At 36.8% G+C, this 26041-nt stretch overlaps 1 protein-coding gene across 4 annotated transcripts in view; it reads left to right on the top strand.

Moving 5' to 3' along the window:
* The window catches only part of NTNG1 (netrin G1), a 314772-nt gene that overhangs the window by 170874 nt on the left and 117857 nt on the right, over positions 1 to 26041 (top strand). The gene's annotated exons all lie outside the window — the stretch shown is intronic.

A 26041-nucleotide genomic window follows, 5' to 3' on the forward strand; every position in this document is an offset into this window, starting at 1 on the left:
AAAGAGTAGCTCTCTTAGTCTTGATCTCATTTTAATTTACAGGGTAATACTACAATAATATCACTAATGGAAGGTACATTAAAGGGCATCAAGTAGCATTAACTGTATTAAATTATGGTACTTGTGTTAATTAACTGCTGCAGCAAGATGGTTCTAATGGCCAAAAAGGTTGTCTAATGCATAAATAAAATCTACCCAGATGAGGGGTGAGAGGAGAAATGAAGCATAGATATTTGTTCTGAACTTCTTTTTATACAGACAGAGAGTTCAATTCATAGGCTGTTAAATATAGATAATGTCCAAAATGTTTTCCTAGTTACACAATTGGAAGTTTTGATTTTTAAATGTTTTGTTTCCTTCTAAGCTTTCCATAATTAAATCAATTGAAAAGCTGAACACTATCTTTGTCAGATGCATAGATTTCATAACTCAGCATTTTTTATTGTTTTTTATTGTTTCTTTGAGATGAACATTTTCAAGGAAGTAATGTGATTTATTGTAATAATTGTTAAATCTATGGGGCGCCTGGGTGGCTCAGTTGGTTAAGCGACTGCCTTCGGCTCAGGTCATGATCCTGGAGTCCCGGGATCGAGTCCCGCATTGGGCTCCCTGCTCAGCGGTGGGTCTGCTTCTCCCTCTGACCCTCCTCCCTCTCATGCTCTCTGTCTCTCATTCTCTCTCTCGCAAATAAATAAATAAATAAATCTTAAAAAAATAATAATAATAATTGTTAAATCTGAAAGACAAATGAACATTTGATAATGTGCTCATTTATCTGTAAGATGTGATACCAGCAATGTATCAGGGTACTGATTTCAGACATGAGATAATAGAAAATCTTTTTCAACCTCAAAAACCTTAGGACAGAATTGTCAGAACTTTTCTCAGGGGCCTAGAAAACTCTAACCCACATCTCCATTACTTGCCTTGTTACACAATATTTCTGAACATAATTATCAATGATTTTTTCTCCGTGGTGCTTATTCATCTCTTACCCTTTGCAGGGCCTACACAAGCACCTCACAGGTAGTTGGCGGTCCCTTCCTGTTTACAGAATTGATTTTGCCTTCTGTGCCTCCATTGTTTATCTCCAAGGAAGAAGCCAGGGGGCGCTAGCTCAGAAGTTCCGTTTGCGCACCCTGTTGGGTGTCTTCACCTTACTACTGCCCCAGCTCAGAGCAACACCCTCCCTGCCTAATCCCAGAGTCTGCAAAGCTACAGGGACAAAACCACTCTAAGTGGGTGTCTGGAGTGAGAAAGGCCCCTGACATTCTCGCCCTCAGGAGAAATCAGATATATTTGTAAATGCTCACTGTTTGAATGTCACCGCCGTGGCATTTGCAGTAATTAGGACAAAGTGAGGTTGAAATTCCCTTTCTTGAAGCTAGGCATTCAAATCGTTAGTGCAAAAAACATGTGCTATTAGGTAAGCAATGACATGGGGGAAGTTTAAAAGTATCAAAACCGTAGGGTATTTCTTCAAATTTTCTGAAATAATTTGGGAAAAAAATCATGTGATGTGGAAATGCTCTGCCAGTTACCAAAGGCTTACCAGTTACCCTGCAAGTTCTCTAACCACAGGGTTTTCCTAGCCAAAATTTGAATAAATCTACCAAAATATTTACTTTTCACTTCTCCTGTGAGAGGCGTCCTGCAAGGCGCTTTGGAAGCATTGGACCTGGCATTGGTTCATTCTTCTCAATTAGTCCTAATTTTTGAGGTTGGGCGGTCCTACTGCTTAACAGATTCTGCTTTTATAACACCTTCCTTCTTTCTGTCACCAAAGAATACTTATTTTCCACTCTGGAACAGACACTGGGCTAGACGACTGGTATATAGAGATGCACAAGGCGTAGTCAACGCTCTCATGGAGCTGAAACCAATGGGCACAGACAGACATGGAAACAAAAAAATGATGACAACTTGGGTTAAGTGCTTTTGCCACGTGAATGTGTGAAGTGCCCTGATGACAGGGAAGGATATACTAATTTAATCTGAGAAGCCTAGGGAAAACTTTGATGAGGATGCGACATTTGCATGGCAACGTGAAACTGGTGCTGTGGAATGCCAAGTAGCCAGGGCGGAATGGCTATTCTAGGTGACCGATTATGCTTAAGAACAGCACAGCATGTTAAGGAAATACAAATAGTTGGGAACTGGCAGAATGGACAAATCCTGGGAGATGCCCTTTCATCTTCTCTCTGTGGATCTTCAGCATCTCCAAGAAGCACTGAAGGATTCCTGTGTCTTGGCCTCTGAGCACCCCATGTCCTAGGAAATCTAAAGTGATATGGATTCTCGTAGCAACAAAGCGCAGGTGAGAAACATGGTAAGGCAATGGTCTTAGAGGATATTTGAGTGCAGCTGTGGTCAGCGAGGAACTCCAGGAGAGAAAGGAGAGTGGTAACGTGGCTCAGCGGGGAAGCAGCTGTAACTCCAAGTCCTGATGCCCAACTGGGGAGTCCAGAAAAGCTCTCTAAATCCCACAAAAGCCATCATCACATAAGGATTTGAAAGAGCTTCGTACCAAGACAATAGGACTTGGTGACCGATCAGATTTTGAGGAAGGAAAGGCTGAAGGAAAGACTTTGGTAGGAATCCAAGTGGAGAGTCCAGTCAAGGATTTAAACATACTGCTCTGGTGTTGCAGAGAGATTTGAGTTAGAAATATAGGTTTGAAAATTATCACCTTCCATGTGATGGTTGAAGTTTAGGGAATGGATGACAATGATATGATAGGGTGTTTTCCCTTACAATTATGAATGACTATGGTCACTTATAGGAACTCTGTGGAATACTGTCATGTAAGATGCAATTTCTGAAGGAAATTGAGAAATAATCGGGGAATAGGAGGAAATCAGAAAAGGGGGGGATGAATTAAGGTCATTCTAATAGCCCCCATTAATATTTAAGTAACAATCCTTTACATTTGTATGGCACTCAGGTTACAAGGTTCTTGGCATGTACCTTCTTTCTTTGAATCTTCACAAGAAACTTGTGAGGCAGGTATTATTGAACCCCATTTTTCAGATGAGAAAACTGAGGAACGGAGAAATTCCTTGACTTTTTTTTTTTAAACGTCCCATTGATAATTAAGGGACAAAATCATGTTGCTAATTACAAACCTCATGCTGTCTACCTTATGCTCTTCCAGCCACACTACCCTGAAGTGAGCTCAATCCATACAGAAGACCTAGAATATTCCCAAAGGAGTCATCTTTCAATGGCAACAATGAACCAGGGAGTCTTGTGGCTCTGCCCTTCTTGGAATGTTCTGGGAGTCACCCTCTCTGTGACTCTCGGCTCTGTATTTCACTATACCAGATCGCTGTGTTTATCTGAACCCTAACTTCTTAACTCATTTTTATCAATTTTATAATGCATGATTGGGCTAATGTGTCATGTTGTATTAGATCTAGGTGCTTCACGGCCAAAATAAAATTCTGATGTTAGTTTCTTGTTTTCTGAGGGGAGAAAAAATAAAGAAATGACCTGAATTTTCTACATGTTTATTTCCTCCCCATATTTTTCCATAAATTTCTAACACCTGCAACCACTTCTGCTTAATGGGCATCATCAAACACAAAACAGGGCGCCTGGGTGGCTCAGTTGGTTAAGCGACTGCCTTCGGCTCAGGTCATGATCCTGGAGTCCCGGGATCGAGTCCCGCATCGGGCTCCCTGCTCCGCAGGGAGTCTGCTTCTCCCTCTGACCCTCCTCCCTCTCATGCTCTCTGTCTCTCATTCTCTCTGTCTCAAATAAATAAATAAATTCTTTAAAAAAAAAAAACACAAAACACAAAACAAACCACAGATATTAATGGATAAACTTGGAAATGACCAACTACCCTAGCTTATTTCAAGAGAGTTTACCTTTCAATTGAGAATAATCTGCTTTTCCTTTTAACTTTCATATATTAGTCCACATTATCTCTTCTGGAACTATAGTAAGTGTACTACCTCTTTCATATAACAATATTTCATAAATTTGCAGTCAACGATCCTATCCTTACCTCTTTTTTCAAGTAAAATGAATATTTAACCATTTTACCATCCAAATTTTTAAAATTTAACTTCCTCTTAAAGGGAGAATGAAGTTCAATAAATAAGAGCACTCAAATGAAAAGCTTAGTAACCGTAATTAAAAATAAAAAAACAGCACAAAAACATTGCTACTTAACTCCAGTGGCAATGCTTAGACTCAAGATTTATGGTACAAACCCATTTTAAGTGGACAACTGAGTGCTATTCTGATTTGGAACATATTTTTTAAATCCTTGAGGATTTCTTGAATTATAAGGAGAATATATGCATAAGCAGCTCATTTGCCTCTGAGGTTTGCACCATTATAAGGAGAGAATGTATCTAATAATTCCTCCAATTAAATTATGAACTTCATTAGTGTGCAGAAAAACAACCCAGTTTAAGAGCTTGTCTCCTTATCCTTAATTCCCCAATGCCATAGATTTTTTTTAAACTAGTAGGTCATTAAAGGAAAGATGTCTCCTTTTTAAGAAACAAAAGGATAGTTTGGCAAAATACCACATAATTAAAAAGTGAAATAATTTCCTCCCTCACTTAATTCAGCATTTGTATAAGAAGCCACATTCTGGCTACCTCTGCATGCCCCAACAATGGAAAACAGGGATGCACTCAGCTCTCCTGTCCAACTTCTGGAGCGATGCTTTTAATTCTAATTCAGTGGTTGACATCTTTGGTCTTTCTTTTTTTTTGTCCCTAGGATCAGAGGTATTTCCTGACAAATTAGGAGGTCATGGCCATTGTTTTATATTTAATGTAAGAGTTTTTGTGGATATATGTAATCAGTGGTTCAGTAGAGACATTTCATTCATTCTGCAGATATAAAAACAAATGTCTTAATGTCATGGGCTTTTTCATAGTAATGGGTTTTATCATAGTAATTTGATTGTGTGAATATGTTGATTTCATTGCACTATAGGTCTATATTTCAAGTAAGTAACTTTTAGAACTAAATATTTTAGTTTAACCAGAACTAACTGCATTGCATATAAGATGGTTGCTATTTCTCCGTCCTTTTTATAGGTAAGAAAACTATCTGAATAAGGTCACTGAATCAGTGGCAAAGGGGAAAGGAAAATTTTAAAATACTTGTTTTGGGAAATAAATTTGCTCCTGAAATTCCACTTGAAAATCATTGAGCCAATGGATACACTAGGTTTTATTTTTTTGTTATTTTTTTAAGATTTTATTTATTTACTTGAAAGAGAGAGAGCATGAACAGGGTGAGGGGCAGAGGGAGAAGCAGACACCTCGCTGAGCGGGGAGCCCAATGTGGGATTCTATTCCGGGACTCTATGATCATGATCTGAGCAGGAGGCAGACACTTAACTGACTGAGCCACCCACGCACCCCTAGACAAGTTTTAAATCTGTATATAGGAGCCTCACAAATCGCAATGGTCCACAGATCCCAATCCAGAATATTGTTCAATTAAGATAGCTATTGTATCAGCTCTTTCTTGCTTTGTGACTGGTACCTAAGACAACTGATACTGTGTTAGGAATGTATTGAGAAGACAGAGAGCAAAACATAAGGACCTCAAATCATTGTTCATCTTACTTTATAAGGAAACATTGGCTAGGAGTCAAGAAAAATAGGTTCTAACTCCAGCTCTGCTAATAACTGTGGGCTCAGAGCAAGTCCTAGCCACTGTGACCAGAGTCTCCTCATCTACAAAATGAGAATGTTACACTACATTTGTTTTTGAGAATTACTCTTCAAATAAAGGCCATAATGATCAAACACATTTGGGAAATGTTTGCAGTATTTCCTTCTAGAAGAATTACAATGTTTATTAGCAAATTAAAGGCCCTGAGATATCCCATGATAAAGAAACACTTCCATTTTATTTACCCAGAACCTCCCAAACTTAGCCAAAAAACATCTCTTAATACCCTCATATAACTAGCGTCAATAGAAATCATGTGGGGTAACAAAATCCCTTCCCTTCAGTCTCTAATACTATTGGACTTTTCTTATGATATAAGGAAACAAATGAAAATGTGTTTGTGTGTGTGTGTGTGTGTGTGTGTGTGTGTTTGAACTATTTGCAGTGCTAAGAACAGATTGATATTTCACAGTGAGGTCTAATTTTAGCGATCATCTTTCCCATATTGTTGCTACATTGGGTGAAAAAATGAGACTATCTTAAGGAAAGTATGGCCTTGATAGGGAGTACCTTTCTTTTTTTAACTGTTGCTCTTATTTTTTGAACCTTGGGGAGTACTGTGTATCATTCTTTAAGAATTATAGGGAATTAAGTACAGTATTGGAATAGATAGGGATATTTTTGTTTTGTTTTTAAGCTTGAGAAATTGTGATGGAAGATGCAAAGATGTAAAAAATGAAATGCCAAGTGGTACAATCTGGTCTGTTTCAGAGATAAATAGAGATGTTGGAAGATTTCTATTTCTCTCGAATGTAAGCTTTTCAAACTCTAATTACAGCAATAAACTAAAATCATGTATTTAAAGGAAAATAAGATTAACTCATATTTAATATATTCTTTTTTTTTTCATTTGCTTTGGAAGATATTCTTGAACCCTCAGGCTGATTTTACTTAAATGCATGTTGCCTTTCTTTTGCTCCTTAGGAGTGCTAATGAATAACAAATGAGAGCCCAGTAAAACCAAAAATAGTATACAGCTAAGGGATATCACCTTGTCTAGGAATTGGTTGCTGCCCTGGCTGCTTTTACTCATTTGCTTTTAGCAGAATATCAGGGAAGTGAAGCTGTTACAACATACTGGTGACATCCATGTGTAATTATAAATCTTCCAGTGTTGCTGGGAACAGAGAACAGATAGGGGGAGAGTAAGTCAAGAGATGATAGGAGGGGGAAGTCTAAGAGGTCAGCAATTTATCAGGTTGGGAATAGACAGCATCATGAATTCCTGTGCTGGAATTATATAGGCAGTGTGTATGCCAAATAGAATCATAGCATTGCAAAATTATTTCTTTTAGAACTGAAAGAAACCATGACATAATGTAATCTGACTCCCTCTTTTCTGGATGTGAAACAGAATGGTTAAACCAACCAGCCAAGGATGATACTGTTGCATAACCAGAAATTAGACCCAGATGGAACTTGTTGTATTTTACTCACTGACCTGTCCCCTGTGCCTAGCACTGGGCCTGGCACATAGTAGGGATTCAACAAATATTTATTGATGTGGCAAATGAATGTCTGTGGAATACCCTTTTGAGCATCATGTAAACGAACAATTCTAAGTATCTATACTCTTTTCACTTGGCACCCTGTGACCACCTTTGTGTATTCCTTACATAAGACTGCAAGGGAACTGGAGCTGACCCCAATATTTTTGGTAATGCCATTTCATCTAAAATACTAAAATTGCAAAGCTTCAGATTTCAGCCAATTGACCAAAGAAAGAGAATAAAATTCATCTACCTTAGATATCAAAGTCGTATATCTATTCATGATAAATGAGTATCACTCTACACAGACACACATTGTTTCTTTTATTATTGTCTGATTGGTGCTTTAAGACCAAACTTGTGATCATGATTTCTTTCCTGGGTGAGAATAAGTCCATAAAAAGAACTGGACTCTTCTGCCCACCCTCAAGAAATATTTAGTAAAATCACAATAGCACTGTATGTCCCAAAGCTGTCTTCAAATGACATTTGTCTCTTGGGTTCAGCAACTAAGGTGTTAAAAAATATATAACAGCCATCTTACAATTTGTAAATGAGGCCTTTAAATATTGATAGAGCAAGGGTTGGGTTTCAAAAAATTTGAGCTGAGGAGACAAGGAAACAGGCAGTGACCTTTTATGAACATATGTCTTAACTAAAATAATTCAAGTTCATTATATACTCTTAAGCAGCAAAAGAGGACTAAAAAATATTAATAGTTATGAGAAGAAGAGAGAAAGAAAATGAAAGAACATAATGCATGGCTAGCTAGCTCAGAGTGGAGGGATTGTGGATAATTTTATTTATTTATGTTTTTCTGTATTTTTCACATTTTATTCATTGAACATATCACATTTTATTCATTGAACATATCATTGAATAAAATTAGTTTTAACAATAAAGTTAAAAAGTTAAATTTAAAATTAAAGTTAAAATTTAGCAAGGTTACAGGATACAAAATCAACACACAAAAATCAGTTGTATTTCTATACACTAACAATGAACTAACAATGAACAGTCCAAAAAGGAAATTAAGTAAACAATTCCATTCCAACAGCATCAAAAAGAATAAAATACTTAGGAATAAACTTAACCAAAAAGGCAAAAGATTTGTACACCAAAAAGTATAAAACATTGCTGAAAGAAATTGAAGGAGAATATAAATGAAAAGAAATCTCCTGTTCATGAGTTGGAAGATGTTAAGATGTCAATACTACCCAAAGTGATCTATAGAATCAATGCAATTTCTGTCAAAATCCCAATGACACTTTTGGCAGAAGTAGAAAAATCCATCATAAAATTCATATGGAATCTCAAGTAACTCAGAATACCCAAGATAATCTTGAAAAAGAAGAATGAAGTTGGAAGTTTCACACTTTTTTGAATTTTAAAACTTACAACAAAGCTATAGTAATCAAAACAGTGTGTATCAGCATACAGAAAGACTTATAGAGCAATAGAATATAATAGAGTCAAGAATAAGCCCTTGCATATATCACTAAATGATTTTTGAGAAGGGTGCCAATCCCACTCAAAAAGAAAAGACAGTCTTTTAAACAAATGATGTTAGGAAAACTGGATATCCACGTGCAAAAAAAAAAAGTGAGCTTAGATCCTTATCTTATTCTGTATCAAATATTAACTCAAAATGGGTCAAAGACCTAAATATAAGAGCCATTACTATGAAAGTTTTAGGAGAAAGCATAGGGGGAAAAATTCATGATACTGGATTTGGCAATGAGTTCTGGAATGTGACACCAAAAGCACAGAAACAAAAGAAAAAATGGATAGGTTGAACTTCATCAACATTAGAACCTTTTACACATTAATGGACACTATCAAGAGTGGAACACAATCCACAAAATGGAAGAAAATATTGGTAAATCATATATCTGATTAGGAATTTTTATCTAGAGTATGTAAAAAACTTACAACTCAAGAACAACAAATGTGAATGTCCCACAACAATGAGAATACACTTCATGTCACAAAACCATACACTTCAAAATAGTTAAAATGGTAAATTCTGTTATGTATATTTAACACACATAAAGTAAATAAAATTAAGGAACAGAAAAAATGCAATATCTCTTGTCTCAACAAAATAAAACACAGAAATTCTAAGATATTTAACATCCTTAGTCCTTTGCTATTTTAAATGTTATTCTTGGCTTTGAGATAAAGATTTTGAGCAGGTTTTGAGTTTGGAAGGGGCTTCCATGCTAGTTGGAGGAAATCATATTTTGTCAAGCAGATAGTTAATGGGCAGAGGGAATTCTCTGTGTAGAGGAGAGATGAAGAGCAATTAGAGAAGTGGGCTTAAAGGACAGGCATTGTAATTGTAGTAGAGGATTTTTAATATCAGACTGAGTTTTGATTTCATCCTAGAGGTAAGCAATGAGGAACAACTGTAGGTTTGGGTAGAGTGTTATATGTTGGGGAGGATAACAATTTTCTTAAAAAACGCTAAGAAGATTATACTACTGTCTGTGTATAAAATGGCTTGAAAGAAGGACCTTATTGATTGTTGCAATAACCATCATGAAAGGCGATGGCTGTGAATATAGAAAGGAGAAATAAATCTGAAAAACAGGTTTTAATAATACAGAGAAGTGGCAACACCCAGGTGGCTCAGTTGGTTAAGAGTCTGACTTCAGCTCAGGTCATGATCTCAGGGTCCTGGGATTGAGCCCTAGGTCAGGCTCCCTGCTTAGCTTAGAGTCTGCTTGCCCCTCTCCAGCTTCTTCTCTTTCTGCCTCTCCCTCCACTTGTTCTCGCTCTCTCAAATAAATAAAAATAAAATCATTTAAAAATAATAATAATAATACAGAACAGCAGGTCTGTCCCTAATATTTGCATGGTGGGAAATGAATACAAATGAAAGCCCACATACTATATCCGTAAATAATTATGTTATACATTGAACTGCACCTCTGACTGGCCCATTTTCCCACCCTGGACCCCATAGTCCACTCCCCAGTGAGTGGTTAAAGGAGCCATCATCTCAACCCAGTCAGTTCTGCTGTGTGAAAGACTGATAGCAACCTGGTACTGCTGGAGGAAGGCAGGCACTGTATCCTGGGCCTAAGACTCATAAGTAGTGACTGATCTGCCTCAACTTGGAATGGAAACCTACCTATGCAAGCATCTAAGAGGCCAAGGCAAGATGGTTTTTCTCTCAATACTTCACTTCTCCATTCTGAGATTTCCAGGTAGTTCTAAGCAGTTCCCAAAACTATAGCAAGTGCTCTTCTTCTGGTAGTGGCCAAGAATTCCCTATTATGCTAACTCTCCTGCCAATAATAACTACAAACTCTGGACTAAAAGTAAAAACATTTGAAGATTCTAGAGAGAGAGAGAAGCAGGCAGATACTGGAAAGGAGTCAATACTTGCAAGAAAGGAAAGGCATTGAGTGATTTTTCCCTTTTTTCAGTTTTCTCCCTAAGGGCAGGCCTAAGTCTTTGCCATGCATGATGGGGAAGGGAGTGCAATTAAAAACCAGATGGAAAATCCTCTTCTTTTATTGGCTTGAACAACCAGAGGACAGGTGGAGGCCACCACCACAACTAAAATGTCAAGAGAGAAATATTAAATACTGTGTATAAACTCTGCCGAAATCTCTGAGATCCCCTGAATCATTAATGTGTGGAACAGCCTACAAGCAACCTAGCTAAAGCTAAAAGAACTGAACTGAGATTTTGGCTGCTGTAGCAGAGGAGACAGTTTGCAGTGTGCAGTTTGAATTTAGTAACAGTCACTGCCCACTAAAACAAGCAAAAATCAACACTCTTCAGAAGAGCATAACAGAATCCAGAGTCTCTACAAAGTATCATTTGTAATATCCAGATACAATTTAAAAATTACTCAGTATATGAAGAAAACAGGAAAAGATAACCCACATTCTACAGAAAAGACAACTGAAACCAAACTCATCATGACAAAGGTATTAGTATTTTAAAGCAGTTATTATAACAATACTGAAGGATGTAAGAAAATATGATGTTAATAATTGATATGACATATCTACAGGAAAATTGAGACTATAAAAAGTAACCAAATAGAAATTATAGTACTGAAAAACTATATTTTTCTATAAAATTTTACTAGATGTACTTAAGAGTAGATTGGAACTGATAGAATAAAGAGGTAGTGAACTTGACAATAGATTTGTACAAATTATCCAATACAGAAAAAAGCAAGAAAGAAGGTAGGAAAAAAATGAACCAAGTTTCAGGGACCTTTAGGACAATATCTAAAGGTCCAATAGATGTGTAATAGTAGTCTCAGAAAGATAAGAGAGAGAAAATGGAGCAGCAAAAGTGTTTGAGGAAGTAATGTCCAAAATTTGCCCAGAGACATAAAGTTACAGTGAACCCTGAGCAAGATGACTATCAAAAAGCAGCCTCTAGGCATATCATATGCAAACCACTGAAATCAAATGATAAGGAGAATCTTGAAAGGAGAAAGAGGAAAAAAAGACACATTACATGACCATTGAAATTCTCATCAGAAACAATCAAGACCAGAGGACAGTGGAACATTTTTAGAGTGCTGAAAGAAAGAAGAAGAAAGGGAAAAAAAAAAAAAACTGTCACCTCAGACTTCTATATCCAGTGAAAATATCTTTCACACATGAAAGCTGATTAAAGGCATTTTCAGATAAAAGAAAACCAAGAGAATTCATCACCATCAGGCCTGTACTAGAAGAAATGCTAGAAGAAGCTTCTTAGGTCAAAAGAAAGTGATACCAGATAAAAACTTAGAACTTCAAGAAGCAGTGAAGAACACCAGAAATTGAAAATATGTGGATATTCTTCCTCTTTGTTTCTTTTTTTAAAAGATTTTATTTATTTATTTGTCAGAGAGAGAGAGAGAGCACAAGCAGGGGCAGTGCCAGGCAGAGGAAGAAGCAGGTTCCTTACTGAGGAAGGAGCCCCATGTGGGGCTTGAACCCAGGATCCTGGGATCATGACCTGAGCCGAAGGCAGACGCTTAACTGACTGAGCCACCCAGGCACCCTATTTCTTTAAAATATATATGGTTGTTTAAAATATTTTATAGCATTTTATTATGAGGTTTATAATGTATGTGGATATAATACATATGATAACTACAGCATAAAATATGAGAAGAGGGGATAAATGGATCTATATGTTTGCAAATTCTTACATTTAACCTGAAGTGGTATGATATTAGCTCTAAGTAGGTGGTGGAAAACTAAAAATGCATATTATAATCTTTAGAGGACTTATAAATAATAATCATTCAATGATGCAATAATTAAATAATAGGATTCAATAATTTCAATATCTTAAAAGCCAATAGACAAATTGAAATGGAGATCTTATAGAATATGTAATAAAGCCAAAACTACACCACCCAAGATCAGGAAAGGGAGGAAGCACAGTTATCTGGGAGCCTATCTGCCTAGACATCCACTTTGGGTAATTTGAGGTACCCAAAATTTTTTAAGAGTAAAAAACAAACAAACAAACAAGAAAATGCTTAAATTTTTCATCCCACCTCCCCACTTCCCCCTACCACCCATCGTATTCACTTGAATTCTCTCAGCCCTGAAACTTCTGGTAGGATATTGGTGAGGTTCAACTAAGTTCTCAAGTACCACCCCCCCACCGTAATTCCTAACTGCTTAATCTGTTACCAAACTTTCAAAAACCTTTGAGAAAAAAACAAATGTGTTTCTATGTTGGTAATATAAAGATCCTTCTAAAGTCAGAGTGCAGGGCAGTGACCCTTTTTGCAGAGGCCTGAAGGGTACCGTGGTGGAGGTAGAGAGACATAGGTATCTACAATGTATGACCACGTTTTCATCCTAGGGAACCCGAAAGATCATGATGCCATTGATAATATTTTCTAAATTGAAAGGGGGACCTATTAAACCTACAGTAAGCTCATATTTTAACTTAACTTAAAAGTGGTAATGGGCCATAGGAAACGGGAATCATGAGACTGGTAAGAGAATGAGACAGGAGACATAGATATGTTAAGTATTTGTTAGTTGATATAAGAGCAAATTGGCCTACTGATGACCTATGAATAAAATAAATTGCTATTTTACATTTAAAAATTTCCATCCATGTACAGATATTTTTTGAGAAGCAAGCAGATGGCAATAATTTTTATCTTTGTTGATTGCAGCCTGGTAATTCTGAATGACACCAGAATACCTAGAAAGTATTATTTTCCTATATATATAACCCTGGATGCGTTCAGACCATTAATAACTGGTATTATAGGACAATGGTTTGATTCTTCAATGAGTTTTCTAGCTCAGCTGGAAAATATACCAATAATATAAGCATAAAGAATAGGATTGGGATGGAAAATACATTGCAAAAATATCTTGGGGATGTTTTATTTCCTTTGGAAAAAAGGAGTTTGAAGGAAAAAAAAAATTAGTGGTGTTTCTCAAGAAATCTGAAACTTGCAAGAGAAGTCTTTAACAGCGTGTTGCATTTTTCTATACTCCTACCCAGGATGAGCAGATCAGTTGGGAAATCTCATCTACATTCACTTCAGAAGCACTTTTTGTAGCCCACCTACATGGCTGATTACAGATCAAAGAGAACAAAGGGTAGAGCACCTGCCCTTCTTGGTTCAGAGGTATTCTCCAACTCACCAGAGCCATTCAAATGATCTTTGTTTCTCACAGCTCTGCCCACTTTCCTAGACATTGTGAGACTGGGAAGTCAGCAGATCACAGTCTAGAAGTTGGAGCCTTTTCTGGGTCCAGAGTCACCCATTTAGAGGAAGAGATAAAGCATGTTGAAAAGTATGCAGTGTTAATATCAAAGGAGAGCATGTCAACCACCTGCTCAACCTTAGCACTTCATAGAGTGGAAAATATCCAAAATGCCATAATGTGTAACAAAAACTTCAGATAGCCCAGGGAATGTCAGAAATATACTATAATTTAAAAGGGAAAGGAGTCTTTTTTGGACATAGGGGTAACCCTTTGACTAAACATGTCAATGCAAGGCAGACATTTTGCAATTTTAATTATGTTTGTCTTTAAAACGAATAGAACAACTAGTTATGTTTATTTTAATATAAATGATGTTATAAGGGGTTTTTTTTGAGAACATGACAGTATGTATGAATAAAAAAGGGTAAAACATCATTTAATTGAGAATCAAATCACTTGGACTTTAATCTCAGCACTGCAACAGTTGACCTACCTTACCTTCCTTTCAGAAACTGAAAAAAATGCAATACAAACAAATAAATGCAAGCACTTAAATGTTTAGTGCTTACTAGTTCCTGGCAGTGTGCCAATTGCTGGAGATACAGAAGTGAAAAGCCACAGTCCCTGTCTTCTAGTAACTACCATCTGGATGGATTGATAGACATTTCACAAGGAAAATTATAAGGCAATGTGATCTGTGCAGTGATCGGGATACAGATAAGATTGCTATAGTAACACCAGGGAGGGGGAGGAGAATGGGGGGGGCAGTTCAGGTGACCTTTAGATAGTCTCTTTTTCATCAAGGTTATTTCTAAACAATTACCTCCATATGTTAGGTTGAACCATATGAAATTGTTATTAATCAATTAAAAATGGTTGATTATGCTCTAATGGTTGACAATGTCCTATTTTAGACCCAGTACACACTTAAAAAGACATGTTTTCCTTCTTCTCTCCCTAATAGAGGTATATCCAGAAAATTTATCCACAATAGAGTTATGTCTAGACACACAGAAATATTGAGTAAAATGTGGATTTGCGAGACTGCATGTTGTTTAATCAGACTGAATGACAGGCTCAATTCTCAATACAAAGTTAATCCTGTTTTCATTAAATATAAATGTTATTTATGGAAAACAAGAGTCCTGCAGAAGCAAAAAGATATCTCTCAGGGTTACACATTTTATATTTGCTTAGCATTGATGAGTTTAAACCAAGAGACTTCTTTCCAATTTGATTATTTGCTCCTTTCCTTGATATTGATTATTCTATTAGATTTTACTGCTAACAACAGCATATGTAAAGATTCCAATATTATTTTACTGCCAAAATAAGATGCCAAAGGAAATTACATACCATAGTTGAGTCCTTGATACAAACTAAAATAAGAAAATATTAAGTTGAGGCATATGCTTGTAACCAACTCTGGTTTACATGGAGAGGCAACAGAGGTGGCTTGCAGCAGGACAGACCTGGGTTCAAATCCAGCCTCCACCACTTGCTACCTGCTAGACTTCAGAAAAATTGCCTAACATAAATATCTCAGAGTCTCAGTCCTGCTCATCTATAAAATGAAGCAAATGCTATCCACATAGATGAGTTATTTTAAAGATCACTAATGTATATAAAATGCAAGTACATGTGAAATAAATAGTGATTATTGTCATGGGCCCAGGAGGGTAGCTACAATTGAATATTATGACTCTGAAAACATTTTTTCTTTGTTTTCAATTATTTTTTATTAGTCTCTCTACACATATTGGCCCTATCAACATTCACCTTTAATATTTTTTTGTCTACTAACTCTTTCCACTTTCTTATATTGCTGGACTATTTATACTAATATATAATTCATATTCTGTTGTACCTTCATTAATAAATGCACTTACGTTATTTGCCTTTATTGCTTCCTTTCACTTTGAAGACTTAAGCAGGTTAAATTTATCATTCCCATATTTCTAGGGTTCTCTATCAGTAGAGATCACCACGAAAATTAAAACTGGGAATTGTAAAAAGAGCAGAGCAAGTTCAGGTTTTCTAAGGTTGGCTCCTTGAGTCCTGGGTAAATGCAGTTATATTATACCCCTTTTCCTTTGGGTTGCACACAGGCATTTAGCCTCCCCGATGATGGATAGCCTACTTTGACATTTTACATGGATAACTCTTGAGAATGAAAACTTTAGTTATAAAAGATTCATTGGTTCATCCTACAGTCCAAACACTGTCACCTTGACATACAGTGACAGTATTGTAATGTCCGTTGACCCTGTTGATCAGCAAAAAGGCGAAGAAAATGTCCCAGGATCATCTAAGACAGGGAAAGAGTTTGGGACTTCTTTTCCATAGAATGTAATAACTAATGCAATTTGTAGTTCTGTTTTTCCTCTGGCTTCAGGGAATCTGCTTTGAAAAGGCAGCAAACCCCCTCATGTGCTGGGAAAGTTCAGGGATTACCAATTTAAGAACCACATCCGGTTTAGGGGCAAGTCCATAAGTTGTGAAGGAACTGGAGCAGAGATTTAGCAGGTGAAGGTAAAAAATCATGTGGGCTCACTAGACTGGACAATATAGTGGAGAAGATATACAGAAGGTATTATGTATTAATAAATGACACTCAAATCCATTTAAAATTAGTCACTCTTTGTAAATCATCTTTTTTGATTAGTAGTCTTATTTCATCTCTAGTCTATATTCTATTCTATTTTAAAGGCAAAGTGGACTTCTTAAAATAAGCATTTTGGTGAGTTTGGGAGTAACTTACAAGCATTCTAGCACTTAACAATAAAATGTGACTGACCAATCAGGCCAAGGGAAATTCTGACAAATAAATCTTAAACCACCTACCCCCCCAAAAAAAAGAGTAGGACTGAAGCATTAATAGAACCATAATTACACCATTACCATAATTGAAAGATGAATGTCATAGTTCAGATTGAAGTGCTTTACACAACTAAAACACTCAACTATAAAAAATGAAAAACATAGGCAGAGGAGGACTCTGTACATTGAGATATGTGTCTTTACACTCAACTAATTAGTCGCTACTGAATGTTTTTGCTTTGCTCAATGGCATGTGGTACATAAATCATTGCAATATGTTCAATGCAAATGGTTGTTAATAGAGGAACCATCTGCTCAGTGCTGGAGAGTTTGTTAAAAAGAATGTGGTGAACCTACTTTGGATGATGTTGAAAAACTCAAATACCAAATTTCTAAAATGAGCTGCCTCTGTTAACCCCAACATAACTAATGCTCCTCTGGCCTTTTGAATTCTACAAATTCATCTCTAAAGCACTCATAACACAGTCTATGCTGTTTTAATGCAACCCCACTGGACACTTCTACAGGCAGAATATCCTCTGGAGGCTTCACATGGCATGGAGACCTACAGTGTCCTAAAAGTGTGTTCAGGGATTTAAAACAACCAATAAATAATCAGACAATCCTCTCTAGCACATCTTTGCTAACACAAATAAGACAGACTCTCCATTCCTGTCCCTCCTGGAAGCTGTTCCTTTATAGCTGTAGATCACTGGCAGGTTGCAGGCTGATGATGAATTGCCATGGGTATCATCAGTGTCCGCCACCTCCACCTCCCATAATCCACAATACTGTATTTCTCCAAAAGATCATCAGTGCAAAAGGGAGCCATGATTCCTCTCCCAACATACTTTATTAGATGCTGTCACCTAGCTTCCTAATAATGTCTGTCGGACTCACCGGTGACACTGTAAAACATGGGAAAATTAGTAATAGGACAGGAATCAAAGCCATCAGCTTTCCAATGTCGTGCGCCTTTGACTGGCAAAAAAAAAAAAGGGGGGGGTGGGGAATGCTCCTTAATCATGCCCTTTCTAATCAGTTCCTGGTCAAGATTGCTATCGGTATAGTTAAGAGCCTGCTGCCATGATGATCTATTACATTAATATCCATTGGAGTTGTGCTCAAATGATAAAATACTCAAAAGAGAACTTCAGCCATGAAAGAGCAAGCTTAGAAATTAACTGTGTGGATGAAAATCTTCAAGTACACAACTTCACTAAAGCCAGATGCAAGGTATGATTATTGGTCTACTGCTACCTTGGCTTTCTCTACCCTACTTTTTTTTTCTCCCTCTCACCCCCCTTTTGGCTTTTACAGTATCTGATTTAAGACTGTGCTTTTGGGGATTCGCCTGCGGGAGAAGAGGCTGCAGGAGAGCTCATTAGCCCAGCAGATGCTCTATCCCTGGATGAATTATACAATGAAAAGCTTGCTTCTGAGGGCCACCAAAAAGAGCCAGGGTTTTGTGGAGGTGGGCAGCCCTGCAGTGCAATACAAGCTTTTTATTTGTTAAAAAGGGATTTTGTACTAAAAACATTTCCTTTTGTTTGTTCTCATGAAAAGAGGAGCCTCCTGAAGGCTGCATGCATTTGATGACTCCATTTCAAAATGAACACTTGTCAGTTTCCAAAGGGAACTGCTGCACTTGAAAGTGACACAAAACCATTAGGAGATGGGGAGACTGGCAGGATAATCAGACAGGCAATGCCTTAAAGGCAAAGTGTGTTGGCTGGGAATTTGAGAAGCTCCAATACTGAAGTGGATTCTAACAATGATCCTGAGCCTTTACAAAGCCCATGCTTTAGATTTGGAGCCTAGGGAAAAAAAAAAATCTTAGGTTGTCTAATTACATTAGTTTATTGAGCTGTAGTACCACTTTGGTTCCCAGAACACCACTTTAATTTAATTTAGATTTTGTTACTTCTTCCCCTCCAAAAGGAAAACTTCACCATGGAGGCATATTTATTGTTTTTAATGTTTATGTTTGGAAACATTCACTAATTCATTTCCCCACTTAATTACAGGGAACCGGAGGATTGATTCTTTAAAACTACAGATGATATTTACCAAAGTTTTTTATATGGAAATATAAATGGAAAGTTTCTTTGATCCAAAATTATAGTCTGATTTTCTGAGGTTTTGTGGGGTTTTTTGTTTTTTTAAGGAGAGGAAAGGGCACCCAGGGAAATATGAAGAGCCAATGAGCTGCCTCTGTTAACCCCAACATAACTAATTTGACAATGGGGTTAAACCATTTTAAAATTCATCAACCTTGAATCTTTTGTATAGGGAAGTGCATTTGGGTCATTGCTGCTTTCCTTCTTGGCAGGATCCTGTGGGGCCTCCCCAGTACACTCTGCTGATATTCAGTGACACACACACCAGCAGGGAGGGCGTTCAGACACATTCCATCTGTTGGTGGTTTAATTTTTTTTCAAATTCACTCAATAAGGTGTTTGTCAGCAACTTGTCACTCTTGTATTTTTGAGGTTTGGGCCCTCTTCTTGGGCCCAAAGATACCTCAGCGATGCAAAGCAGAATTTCATAACCCTCTCTTAATACTTTTTTATACTGGCGATGTCCTCAACTCCAAAACACTAATCTCACTTCTGTTCTGGAAACTCCTCTGGGTCATGAGTTCAAGTCGTCCAGTTAGGCGAAGGCAGGCATTTATTTTTTTCTCAATAATCAGGATAATTTTTAAAACCTCTCTGTGTCTTTTACAATGTGATATTCTGCTTTAAAGTAGCAGGAAAGGTTGGTTAGTGAATAAAAGATCTAGTTAAAACAGATCAGAACAATACATTTTGTTTTACAATCAGGAAAAGCAGTCCCAAACCATTCAAACACAAATGTTTGTAGAGTAGCTCCAAAATGTCACTTCTAGTATTTTTTTTTTCTAAGAAGGAAAAGACTTAATAATTCCAACAGAGAGTAGGGATCGCATTGTGTTGTAGGTTTGATCATGAAAATCTCACCAAATGTTTGAGTTAGTCTCATTTATTTAATCTGGGAATTAAAATCCAGTGTTCAAAAGCTATATGGAAAATCTGGGTAGTGTCAGGTATCTGATCTCCATTCTGCTTGATGCCAGAATTAGTTATTAAAATAGAGGGGAGCTAACATTTTAAAATAGGTATAAGCAGGAACTACTTCTTGTTATGTAATGTTCAGAATAACCAACCTTCTTGTTCTTTGTTTGAACCCAAAGAGCCCAGAGGGTGATTTTCAAAGTTCTCTTGGGTTGCCGCTGGAAGGTAGCAAGCTCAGCAGGTCACCGGACAGGTGTGAGCTGCCGTGGCGTAGAAGTGAACACGGCAGCAAAGGGAATCAAGTTACTTGGGCTTTATCCTTTGAAATGGCATTTTTCTGGGATGAGAATGTCAGATGGCATTTCATATTATTCATGATGGCAACCCTTCAGCCCAGAACCATTGTTCTAGGAAACCCACCTGCAGACTGATAACTATCCTCATAGCCAACAGTCTGAATGCAGCCTTTTAAGTACCTCAGAGTCTCTTTCCCCCCAACCAATCCCCCTAGGAGAAGTGCGCTGGCTGCCCTAGATTTGCGCTATTCTTTCTTTTTCTTTCAAAAACTTTCTGAATTGAAGGCTTTTCATTTTTAGATCGTGTACCTGACATGGTGAGCAACACCCTATTCGCATTTCCAGACTGAGGGTATGTATAGTCTTCTTAGAACTGAGGCAGTTCATTAGTTTGCCTGGCATTCACTGTAATTTGCTTAGCCCCAAGACATCAGGAAAAGTACAGTTGTAGCAACCAGGAACAAACAAAAGAGGCACACCCGAGAAACCTGGGTTTGGTTCTGGGGTCTGGAGTCTCCCTGTCTGTGTGGCTGATGTGTTTCAGTCTCACTTGTCCCTGCAGGGCAATTTCCATAGGCTTCAAAAAGAAGAGAGGTCTCGGACTAAGAAACTGAACTACAGCCAACCTGAGGTGAAGGAAGGTTTTCTCCATCAGTAATACAGCTCTGGGAGAAGACTGCACCCCGGACGCACCAGCTCTACGAGGAAACTGCATTTCTTGGGCTCCGAGTATGAATTTAGTATAGTTGGCCAGCCAGGGGAATAGAGGGCTTGAAGAAGCCATTTTGGCACCCTTGGGGGTTGCAGGCTGAGAAAATGACCAGTTAGTTGAGAGCAACCCAGCTGTCGAATGAGAGTTTATCCTGAAACTCTGTCCCAGGCAGCAGCACCAGCACAGCCTGTGGCCCCTTCCTTGGCTAACAGCTTGACTACATGGGTTGGCATGGCTGTTCTGGCTACAGAATACATTTCTCTCAAGGTGCACTCACAAATACGTTATATATTTAGATTTTTTTTGGCAAGTTTTAAAAAAATCTTCAGAGATGTCAAAACAAGTGAAAAATTTATATCCAAGATAAAATGTTCAGTGCCTGGTTTAAAAAGAAGCTTTGATCAGGCTTAGGGGACCAGAATAGCATTTGGAAGTTATTGCAAGGCAATCTTTATTTAACACATTCCTTCAAAATTGCTTAACTATGTCTTTAATCTTGCCCCATAACAGCCAGGACTTTCTTCTCCTGGATTTGCATATGTAAAGAACCTACACATAGTAGGAATTCAAAAACAGCAGTCTCATCTTAGTCCCTTATTCCTGCCATCATCTCTTTCCTGCCCTGGGGCGGGGAAAGAAAAAGAGTTTCCTTTCTTTAGGGGTGCAGTGCCCCTGGGAAATAGGGTATTCTGATACAGCAGCTGCATCAAATGGTAGGGACAGAAGGCAGAGGGAAATAAAAAAGAACCAGACAGAGCAAGCATGAAGAGCAGACTTACAGAGTGAGAACAGAATGGTCACACCAGGGTCACACCATTTGTATTACTTAATGGCCATCTTTGTAGTTGGACAGACTGGGTTCAAATCCATTTCCCCATCATTTATTTTCCCTGTAATGTGGGCAAATGTCTTGCCTCTCTGAGCTGTATTTTCCACATCAGTAAAATGGAAATAATAACAGACCTTGTGGAGTTCTTGGAAGAATTACAGTGTAACCTTCATCCTTTCCTTTGGATATGCAATGCTACTTCTGTCTTATATTGGATTTCTCTCTAGATAAAACTCTCATTAAATTTATTTCATGAGCATATCTTTATTTCTAAAATTGTGTTTAGTTTTTTTTTTTTTCCAACCTACCTGAACACTTTTGATATTCTCTTGTTCCCAACTTGTGTTTTCAATTTTCTCTTTATTTCTTAAGGCTATCAAACATACTTATTTTGTATTTGATCTGATTATTCCAATTTCTTTTCTTTTTCACTTATAAGGAGTTTTATTTAGAGAATCATCCCATATCAACTTAAATACAATTATGTCAAAATAACCAATATAGTAAAAACTTACTCGGCAGTGCTAAATGCAGTAGGAAATGGACTATAGAAAAAGGCAAACATTCCAAGGCCTTCTAGACCATATTTATAATGTTGCCTCTTCTCAAGGCCAATAGGAGGTGATTTGGTCACACTAATAAATCTGATTTTCTGACATGTCAGATCTTTCAATATTAAGAAGTTAATAAACCTATTAATATAATTTAGTAAATAAAGTAGAAAATATACAATATGATATCACATAGCTATCAAATGAAATTTATTAATATTAATTTCATTTTTAATTAAAAATAATATAAAACAAGCTGACATCATTATTCTTCAAGAAATTAAAGTATGAATTAGATAAATATTACATTCTCAATATAATTGAATATATTTATTCTCACATCAGTAGGCAATATTACTATGCCAAAGAACACTAAAAACTAGTATACTAGAGTGCCCTAAAATAGATAAATCAGCCTTGCTAGAACTGGACTCATTCCATTTCCCATCGATACTTGTAAGAATTCCTTTCAAAAGCTGACTGTTTCAATTTGGCTCAGAACCAATCTCCAATTTCTTTTTTTGGATGGATTTATTTATTTTAAAATTTTTATTTATTTATATGTTTTTATTGAGGTATAATTGACACACATTACATTGGTTTCAGGTGTGCAACATTATGGTTCGATATTTGTATATATTTCAAAATAATCACCACAATAAGTCTAATCAACATCCATCTCCAAACATAGTTACAGATTTTTTTTTCCTTGTGGTGAGAATTTTTAAGATCTGCTCTTTTAGCAACTTTCATATGTGCAGTATTATTAACTGTAGTCACTATGCTGTACATTACACCCCATGATTTATTTATTTTATAACTGAAAATTTGTACCTTTTGGCTTTCTTCTCCTATTTCACCCATCTCCCACCCCTGCCTCTGGCAACCATCAATGTGTTCTCTATATCTATGAACTTTTTTTGTTTGTTTGTTTGTTTGGGTTTTTTGTTTTGTTTTGTTTTTTGTTTTTTTTAGATTCCACATATAAGTGAGATCATTATTTATCTTTCTCTGTCTGACACATTTCACTTAGCATAATGTCCTGAAGGTCCATCCATGTTGTCACAAATGGCAAGATTTCCTACTTATGGATGAATAAAATTCCATTGCATATATATGCACACATTAATTTACTCTGTCCTGCAAGACTCTAATTCTTCTTGGATTCCATCCTTATTTAGGGTAGTCTTTGATCTCCTGGGCTCAAATCTTGTCCCAGTACCATCTAACCATCTAATTCCACCACCACCACCACTCTCAAGCTCTAAGCCATAGAGATCTAATAATCCAATGACTTTCGTATTCACTTGATTCCTTGGCAGGATTTTTTGGGTTGTTTTTTTTTTTTTGGTTCATTCCTGACTTCAGTGGATTTTCTTTTCTTTTTTTAAAAAAGATTTTATTTATTTATTTGACAGAGAGAGACAGCTAGAGAGGGAACACAAGCAGAGAGAGTGGGAGAGGGAGAAGCAGGCTTCCCGCTGAGCAGGGAGCCCGATGCGGGGCTCGATCCCAGGGGATCATGACCTGAGCCGAAGGCAGACACTTAACAACTGAGCCACCCAGGCGCCCCTTCAGTGGATTTTCTATACTCTTACATTTTATAAGTATGTATCAAAGCATTTTTAGATCCTGTAAGAAGGTTTTAGTATGTTCTAGACTGCCATAATGGAAGAAACAAAAGTCTTTATAAATATTTTGGGCTTTTACTTTGAATAAAATACAATTCCATTGTGTGGAATATATCTATTCCACATACATATGTATATATATGGTACACATGTATATACGACATTTTCCTTATCCTCTTATTTATTGGTAGACACTTAGGCTTTTTCCATATCTTGGTGATTATATGTAGTGCTTCAGTGAACATAGGGGTGCATATATCTTTTCAAGTTAGTGTTTTCATTTCCTTTGAATCATACTGGAAATACTGGTTCATATGGGATAGCTCTATTTTTAATTTTTTGAGGAAACTCCATACTGTTTTCCACAGTGGTGGAAAATGATTCAAGATTATAACATCTGTTTTGGATACCTTAGTCTTAATATCTATTTGTCAAACTCTTAGGCCCCAGAATCTTTACACAGATATATAAGCTTAGCCAAGCTTAAATTTTAACTACTTCATTTCTTTCACAGACATTTCACAGTTTTTAAAAACTTGAAATAATTTCATTCTTTACATGACTGGTCTAATAGAAATAGTTGAGAAATGGACAGAAATTCTGGATCACAAAGTTAACATTGAAAGAAAGAGGATGGGCTGGTTTTAAAGCGAAAAGTAGAGAAAGTGGGGGAAATGTACTTTTTTTGACATAAAAAGATAAACATAATGTTTTTGTCAGTGGTATTTAACAGTTTGTTTTTCACAGTGACAACTGTAAATTATTTACAATAGGCTATCTGGTCTCAAGCTTTTCAATTATATGTGGTTATAATGGTGAGTTAATATGAAATGAAGGAAAATATTGATCAGAAACATTTGAAATATAGATGAAGTCTTTTTGTTAGAGAGAATATTGAAGCTGCGCTTTATTTCATACATCTAAGGAACATTTAGAAACTCTAACAGAATCTATAGCATTATATCCTACTCAACTATGTAGGTCAAATTACTTCTTTTAAATTTTTGACTACTCTTGAATAATGGATTATTTCATTGAAATATAGCATTAAGATTTTGAGATATATTGGCTTTTAAGTGGACTAGTTTTATGAACTCCATTTTAAACACTGTGAGAACATATTTGCATGTCCTAAGAAAGCATAGGCATTTTAGGTACAACAATATGCAAAATCTGAAAGTAAATATCAAAATATGGCTTTTCTGTCTTTATGGGGGAAAAAATAAATGGGAGAAACTATTGCTCTTGACTAAGGGAGCACCTCAATTTGAGTTGTTTTTAAAATTGAGTTTATCAAGCCTTCTTGATAAAGATGATCCTCCGGAGTTGAGCACTGGAAAATAGATGGGTGTGAAGAGATAGTATGTAATTTGTTTTTCTTGGCGTCTGTGATTCCTTCTTTGAAGAAGCTAGAATTAATCAACAGAAAGTGGCTGCTTTCACATAGGTTTGGTCACTAGTGGGGGCTTTCTGTTCTTTTGTTCTGGCTGAATCTGTCAATGGTAACTTTTTTTCTTTATCTCCAGTGCATCTGTTCTATCCTTAGTATTGTTTTAGCCCACTGAAAATTTGGTCATCTTTTTCCGAAGTAATATCCTATGATATTAGAATATCTGTTTTGAAAGTAATGAATTCTAAAGAGCACCTTGAGATGGTAATCAAATCATTCTAGGAAAAAAAGAGCAGAGAGTTTCACAATATCCACAAGCTGAGTTTGCTTAAAAACACACAATTTGAGCTGAAATTTAAGCATATTTCTACCCTTTAGACATTATAAACTTGCCATAACACCCTGCTGTGAGGACAGCTTTGGTGCCCCACAAGTAAAAGAGTTTAGCTGTGATTAAAGGATTGAGGTCTGTGCCTTGAACTGACAGATTCATTTGTGCTAGGCTTTCCCTGTTAATTCTAGGCTTGACAGCCCCACCATAAATTAATCTAAATGGCAGACTACCACAAGGCTGATCATTGTCTTGCAAAAAATCATAAAGTGCTATTGAAAATGCAGACATCTCTATCATAGAATACTCTTCCCATGTGGTAGAAACCTGAACAAGGCAACTAAAAACCACAGGAAATTGCGGCTCCCTCAGTGCTGGTGGGGAAATAGAGATGTGGACACACTAACAGAGCTAACGGGGAGAACGTGCCTGACTTCTGTGGTCTCTGCTGTGATCCTCCCATGTCTGTCTTCTAGAAGCTCATGACAATGCAATTACATCCTGCCTGCCCACTTTTTCTCATAACTGAAGTTGATAAAT

Source organism: Leptonychotes weddellii, chromosome 4 (genome assembly GCF_054177405.1).
Source record: "Leptonychotes weddellii isolate Sample4059 chromosome 4, ASM5417740v2, whole genome shotgun sequence".
In the NCBI taxonomy this organism is placed as follows: domain Eukaryota; kingdom Metazoa; phylum Chordata; class Mammalia; order Carnivora; family Phocidae; genus Leptonychotes; species Leptonychotes weddellii.